Consider the following 8,164-nt stretch of genomic DNA (forward strand, 5'->3'; position numbering starts at 1 on the left):
AGACAACCAGGGATTAATTTGAGATGTTGTAAAATGGTGAGGATGGAGGTATAATGTAGAAGTGATTGAAGGGAGGTGAGACTGAGCTAGTGCACTTATTTTATTTGGGGAACAACACAGGTACTAATAAGTTAAAGGATTGATGGAAAATTAAACCTATATATATAGGAACAGCTCCGGTCTGCAGCTCCCAGTGAGATCAACACAGAAGGCGGGTGATTTCTGCATTTCCAACTGAGGTACCTGGCTCATCTCATTGGGACTGGTTAGACAGGGGGTGCAGCCCACGGAGGGCGAGCTGAAGCAGGGTGGGGCGTCACCCCACCAGGGAAGCACAAGGCATCAAGGAACTCCCTCCTCTAGCCAAGGGAAGCTGTGAGGGACTGTGACATGAAGAATGGTGCACTCTGGCCCAGATACTATGCTTTTCCCATGGTCTTTGCAATCCACAAACCAGGAGATTCCTTTGGGTGCCTATGCCACCAGAGCCCTGGGTTTCAAGCACGAAACTGGGCAGCTGTTTGGGCAGACACCGAGCTAGCTGCAGGAGTTTTTTTTTTTTTTTTTTTAGGCGGAGTCTCGCTCTGTCGCCCAGGCTGGAGTGCAGTGGTGCGATCTCGGCTCACTGCAAGCTCCGCCTCCCGGGTTCCCGCCATTCTCCTGCCTCAGCCTCCCCAGTAGCTGGGACTACAGGCGCCGCCACCACGCCCGGCTAATTTTTTTGTATTTTTAGTGGAGACGGGGTTTCATTGTGTTAGCCAGGATGGTCTCGATCTCCTGACCTCGTGATCCGCCCGTCTCGGCCTCCCAAAGTGCTGGGATTACAGGCTTGAGCCACCACGCCCGGCCTTTTTCTTTTTTTTTCATATCTCAGTGGCACCTGGAGTGCCAGTGAGACAGAACCATTCAATCCCCTGGGAAGGGGGCTGAAGCCAGGGGGCCAAGTGGTCTAGCTCAGTGGATCCCACCCCTGTGGATCCCAGCAAGCTAAGTTTCACTGGCTTGGAGTTCTCTCTGCCAGCACAGCAGTCTGCAGTCAGTCTGGGACACTTGAGCTTGGTCAGGGGAGGGGCATCCGCGATTACTGAGGCTTGAGTAGGTGGTTTTCCCCTCACAATGTAAACAAAACCAGGCCTCCACAGCTCAGCAAGGCCACTGCAGCCAGACTGCCTCTTTAGATTCCTCCTCTCTGGGCAGGGCATCTCTGAAAAAAAGGCAGCAGCCCCAGTCAGGGACTTATAGATAAAATCCCCATCTCCCTGGGACAGAGCACCTGGGGGAAGGGGCAGCTGTGGGCACAGCTTCAGCAAACTTATACGTCCCTGCCTACCAGCTCTGAAGAGAGCAGTGGATCTGCCAACACAGCGTTCGAGCTCTGCTAAGGGTCAGACTGCCTCCTCAAGTGGGTTCCTGACCCCTGTGTCTCCTGACTGGGAGACACCTCCCAGCAGGGACTGACAGACTCCTCATGCAGGAGAGCTCTGGCTGGCATCTGGCGGTTGCCCTTCCAGGACGAAGCTTCCAGAGGAAGGAACAGGCAGCAATCTTTCCTGTTCTGCAGCCTCTGCTGGTGATACCCAGGCAAACAGGCTCTGGAGTGGACCTCCAGCAAACTCCAGCAGACCTGCAGCAGAGGGGCCTGAGTGTTAGAAGGAAAACTAACAAACAGAGAGGAAGAGCATCAACATCAACTAAAAGGATGTCCACTCAGAAACCCTGTCTGAAGGTCATCAACATCAAAGACCAAATGTGGATAAATCCACGAAGATGGGGAGAAACCAGCACAAAAGGTCTGACAATTCCAAAAACCAGAACACCTCTTCTCCTCCAAAGGATCACAACTTCTTGCCAGCAAGGGAACAAAACTGGACAGAGATTGAGTTTGATGAGTTGACAGAAGTAGGCTTCAGAAGGTGGGTAATAACGAACTCCTCTTAGCTAAAGGAGCATGTTCTAATCCAATGCAAGGAAGCTAAGAACCTTGAAAAAAGGTTAGAGGAAAAATAAACCAACAAAATAAAAGGTTAGAGGAATTGCTAACTAGAAAGTAGTTTAGAGAAGAACATAAATGACCTGATGGAGCTGAAAAACACAGCATGAGAACTTTGTGAAGCATACACAAGTATCAGTAGATGAATCAACCAAGCAGAAGAAAGGATTTCAGAGATTGAAGATCAACTTAATGAAATAAAGCATGAAGACAAGATTAGAGAAAAAAAATGAAAAAGAATGAATAAAGCTCCAAGAATTGTGGGACTATGTGAAAAGACCAAGCCTACATTTGATTGGCATACCTGAAAGTGATAGGGAGAATGGAACGAATTTGGAAAACACTCTTCAGGATATTATCCAGGAGAACTTCCCCAACCTAGCAAGACAGGCCAACATTCAAATTCAGGAAATACAGAGAACAACACAAAGATACTCCTCGAGAAGAGCAACCCCAAGACACATAATTGTCAGATTTGCCAAGTTTGAAATGAAGGAAAAAGTGTTAAGGGCAGCCAGAGAGAAAGGTCGAGTTACCCACAAAGGGAAGTCCATCAGACTAACAGTGGATCTCTCTGCAGAAACCCTACAAGCCAGAAGAGAGTGGGGGCCAATATTCAACATTCTTAAAGAAAAGAATTTTCAACCCAGAATTTCATATCCAGCCAAACTAAGCTTCATAAGTGAAGGAGAAATAAAATCCTTTACAAACAAGCAAATGCTGACAGATTTTATCACCACCAGGCCTGCCTTACAAGGGCTCCTGAAGGAAGCACTAAACAGGGGAAGGAACAACTGGAAGCAGCCACTGCAAAAATATACCAAATTGTAAAGCCCATAGACACTATGAAGAAATTGCATCAACTAACGAGCAAAATAGCCAGCTAGCATCATAATAACAGGATCAAATTCACACATAACAATATTAACCTTAAATATAAATGGGCTAAATGCCCCAGTTAAAAGACATTAACTGGAAAATTGGAAAAAGAGTCAAAATCCATCAGTATGCTGTATTCAGGAGACCCATCTCATGTGCAAAGGCACACATAGGCTCAAAATAAAGGGATGGAGGAATATTTACCAAGCAAATGGAAAGCAAAAAAAATCAGGGGTTGCAACCCTGGTCTCTGATAAAACAGACTTTAAACCAACAAAGATCAAAAGAGACAAGGAGGGGCATTGCATAATGGTAAATGAGTCAATGCAACAAGAAGAGCTAACTATCCTAAATATGTATGCACCCAATACAGGAGCACCCAGATTCATAAAGCAAGTTCTTAGAGACCTAAAAAGAGACTTAGACTCCCACACAAACATAGTGGGAGACTTTAACCCCTCACGTCAGTGTTAGACAGATCAACAAGGCAGAAGGTTAGCAAGGATATTCAGGACTTGAACTCAGCTCTGGACCAAGTGGACCTAATAAACATCTACAGAACCCTCCACCCCAAATCAACAGAATATACATTCTTCTCAGCACCACGTTGCACTTATTCTAAAATTGACCACATAATTGGAAGTAAAACACTCCTCAGCAAATGCAAAAGAATGGAAATCATAACAAACAGTCTCTCAGAACACAGTGCAATCAAATTAGAACTCAGGATTAAGAAACTCACTCAAAACTGCACAACTACGTGGAAACTGAACAACCTGCGCCTGAATGACTGTTGGGTAAATAATGAAATTAAGGCAGAAAATAATAAGTATTTGTGCAGGGAGTGCCCTGTTTTTCCAGGTAGTCTGTCACAGCTTCCCTTGGCTAGGAAAGGGAAATCCCCTGACCCCTTGCACTTCCCAGGTGAGACGACACCCTGCCCTGCTTCAGCTCTACCTCTGTGGGCTGCACCCACTGTCCAACCAGTCCCAGTGAGATGAACCAGGTACCTCAGTTGGAAATGCAGAAATCACCGGTCTTCTGCATCAATCATCCTGGGAGCTGCAGACCAGAGCTGTTCCTATTTGGCCATTTTGGAACACTCCCTGTGGGTTGACTTTTTACTCTGCTGACTGTTTCTTTTGCTGTGCAAAAGCTCTTTAGTTTAATGAAGTCCCAATGATTTATCTTTGTTTTCATTGCATTTGCTTTTGAGTCCTTGGTCATAACGTCCTTGCCTAAGCCATTGTCTAGAAGGGTTTCTCCAATGTTATCTTCTCAAATTTTTATCAGGTCTTGGATTTAAGTCCTTAATCCATCTTGAGTTGATTTTTGTATAAGGTGAGAAATTAGAATCCAGTTTCATTCTCCTACATGTGGCTAGCCAATTATCCCAGCACTATTTGTTGACTAGGGTGTCCTTTTTGCATTTTATGGGTTTTTTTTCTTTGTCAAAGATCAGTTGGCTGTAAGTATTTGGGTTTATTTCTGCATTATCTATTCTGTTCTATTAGTCTATGTGCCTATTTTCATACCAGTACCATGCTGTTTTGGTGACTATGGCCTTATAGTACAGTTTGAAATCAGGTAATGTGATGGCTCCAGATTTGTTATTTATTTTTTTTATTTTGAGATGGAGTCTTGCTCTGTCACCCAGGCTGGAGTGCAGCGTTGTGATCTCAGCTCACTGCAAGCTCCGCCTCCCAGGTTCATGCCATTCTTCTGCCTCAGCCTCCCTAGTAGCTGTTCTTTTTGCTTAGTCTTGCTGTGGTTATCGGGGCTCTTTCTTGGTTCCATATTAATTTTAATATTGTTTTTTCTAATTCTGTGAAGAATGATGGTGGTATTTTGATGATAATTGCATTGAATTTATAGATTGCTTTTGGCAGTGTGGTCATTTTCTTAATGTTGATTCTACCTATCCATGAGCATGGGATACGTTTCCATTTGTTTGGTGTCATCTGTGCTTTCTTTCAACAGTGTTTTGTAGTTTTGCTTGCAGAGGTCTTTCACCTCCTTGGTTAGCTATATTCCTTATATTTTATTTTATTTTTTGCAGCTATTGTAAATGGAATTGAGTTCTCAACTTGATTCTCAGCTTCGTCAATGGTGTATAGAAAAGCTGCTGATTTGTGTACATTAATTTTGTATCTGGAAGCTTTGCTGAATCTTTTTATTAGTTCTATGAGCTTTCTGGAAGAATCTTCAGGGTTTTGTAGGTAAACAATCATATCATTAGCAAACAGCGACAGTTTAACTTCCTGTTTACCAATTTGGATGCCCTTTATTTCTTTCTCTTGTCTGATTTCTCTGGCTGGGATTTCCAGTACCATGTTGAAGGGGAGTGGTGAGAGTGGGCATCCTTGTTTTGTTCCAGTTCTGAGGGAATGCTTTAAAAATTTCCCCATTCAGTATTATGTTGGCTGTGGTTTTGTCATAGATGGCTTTTATTATATTAAAGTATGTCCCTTGTATGCCAATTTTGCTGAGAGTTTTATTCATTCAAAGATGTTGGATTTTGTCAGATGATTTTTCTGCATCTATTGAGATGATCATGTGATTTTTGTTTTAATTCTGTTTATGTAGTTTATCACATTTATTGACTTGTGTATGTTAAAACATCCCTGCATCCCTGATATGAAACCCACTTGATCATGTTGAATTACCTTTTAGATATGTTGTTCAATTCAGTTAGCTAGTATTTTGTTGAGGATTTTAGAATTTATGTTCATCAGGGGTATTTGTCTGTAGTTTTCTTTTTCTGTTTTGTCCTTTACTGGTTCTGGTGTTAGGGTGATACTGGCTTCATAGGATAATTTAGGGTGGTTTCCTTCTTTCTCTGTCTTGTGGAATAGTGTCAGTAGAATTGGTACCAATTCTTTGAATACCTGGTAGAATTCTGCAGTGAATCCATCTGGTTTTGGACTTTTTTTGTTGGTAAATTTAAAATTATTGTTTCAATCTCACTGCTTGTTATTGGTCTGTTCAGGGTAGCTAATCCTTTCTGATTTAAACTAGAAGGCTTCCATCTTTTCAGGAATTTGTCCATCTCTTCTAGGTTTTCTAGTTTATGTGTGTAAAGGTGTTCATAGTAGCCTTGAATGATCTTTTGTATTTCTGGGGTATCAGTTGTAATATCTCCTGTTTCATTTCTTATTCAGCTTATTTGGATTTTCTCCCTTTTTTCTTGGTTAATCTTGCTCATGGTCTATCAATTTTATTTATCTTTTCAAATAACCAGCTTGTTGTTTCATTTATCTTTTACATTTTTTTGTTTCAATCTCATTTAGTTCTGCTCTGATCTTTGTTATTTCCTTTCTTCTGCTGGGTTTGTGTTTGGTTTATTATTTTTTCTCTAGTTCCTTGCGATGTGACCTTAGATTGCTGTTGGTGGTCTTTCAGACTTTTTGATGTAGGCATTTATGGCTATGAACTTTCCTCTCAGAACCGCCTTTGTTGTATCTCAGAGGTTTTGATAGGTTGCGTTACTGTTGTCATTCAGTTTGAAGAATGTTTACATTTCCATCTTGGTTTCATTTTTGACCCAATGATCATTTAGGAGCAAGTTATTTAATTTGCATGTATTTGCATGATTTCAAAGTTTCCTTTTGGAGTTGATTTCCAATTTTATTCCACTGTGGCCTGAGAGAGTTCTTGGCATGGTTTCAATTTTTCTTAAATTTGTTGAGGCTCGTTTTGTGGTCTATCATATGGTCTATCTTGGAGAAAGTTCCATGCACTGTTGAATAGAATGTATATTCTGCAGTTGTTGAATGGAATGTTCTGTAAATATCTGTTAAGTCAGTTTTTTCCAGGGTATTGTTTAAATCCACCATTTCTTTGTTGACTTTCTGTCTTGATGAACTGTCTGGTGCTGTCAGTGGAGTATTGAAGTCCCCCAGTATTATTGTGTTGCTGTCTATCTCATTTCTTAGGTCTATTAGTAATTGTTTTATAAATGTGGAAACTCCAGTGTTAGGTGCATGCATGTTTAGGATTGTGATATTTTTCTGTTAGACAAGGCCTTTTCCATTATATAATGTCCTTCTTGGTCTTTTTTCACTGCTGTTGCTTTAAAGTTTGTTTTGTTTGACATAAGAATAGCTACTTCTGCTTGCTTTTGGTGTCCATTTGCCTGAAATATCTTTTTTCATCCATTTACCTTAAGTTCATGGGAGTCCTTATATGTTAGGTGAGACTCTTGAAGGCAGCAGATAGTTGGTTGGTGAATTCTTATCTATTCTGCACTTCTGTATCTTTTAAGTGAATCATTTAGTCCATTTACATTCAATGTTAGTATTGAGATGTGAGGTATCATTTCTTTCATCATGCTATTTGTTGCCTGTATTTCTTGATTTTTTTGTTTTTGTTTTTTAAAGTGTATTTTTGTTTGTTTTACAGGTCCCATGAGAAGTATGCTTTAAAGAGATTCTGTTTTGATATGTTTCCAGGATTTGTTTCAAGATTTAGAGCTCCTTTTAGCAGTTCTTGTAGTGGTAGCTTGGTAATGACAAATTCTCTCAGCATTTGTTTGTCTGAAAAAGACTGTATCTTTCCTTCAAATATGAAGCTTAGTTTCACTGGATACAAAATTCTTGCCTCACAATTGTTTTGTTTGAGAAGGCTGAAGATAGGCCCCCAATCCTTTCTAACTTGTAGGATTTCTGCGGAGAAATCTGCCATTAATCTGATAGGTTTTCTTTTATAGGTTACCTGGTGCTTTTGCCTCAGAGCACTTAAAATTCGTTCCTTTGTCTTAACTTTAGATAACCTTTAGATGACAATATTCCTAGGCAATAATATTTTTGTGATGAATTTCCCAGGTATTCTATGTGCTTCTTGGATTTGGATGTCTAGGTCTCTAGCAAGTTGGAGAAAGTTTTTCTCAATTATTCTCTCAAATATGTTTTCCAAACTTAGATTTCTCTTCTTCCTCAGGAATGCAAATTATTCTTAGGTTTAATTGTTTAACATAATTCCAGCGTTCTTAAAGGTTGTGTCCATATTTTCTTCTTCCTTTTTTTTGCTTTTGTTGGATTAGATTATTTCAAAGACCTTGTCTTCGAGCTCTGAATTTCTTTCTTCTCTTGTTTGATTCTATTGCTGAGACTTACCAGAGCATTTTACATTTCTATAAGTGTGTCCATTATTTCCTGAAGTTTTGATTGTTTTTTATTTATGCTACCTATTTCCTTGAATATTTCTCCCTTCACTTCTTGTATTATTTTTTGGATTTCTTTACATTGGGTTTTGCCTTTTTCTGGTGCCTCCCTGATTAGCATAATAACTAATCTT

This window comes from Macaca nemestrina, chromosome 12 (assembly GCF_043159975.1).
Source record: "Macaca nemestrina isolate mMacNem1 chromosome 12, mMacNem.hap1, whole genome shotgun sequence".
NCBI lineage: Eukaryota > Metazoa > Chordata > Mammalia > Primates > Cercopithecidae > Macaca > Macaca nemestrina.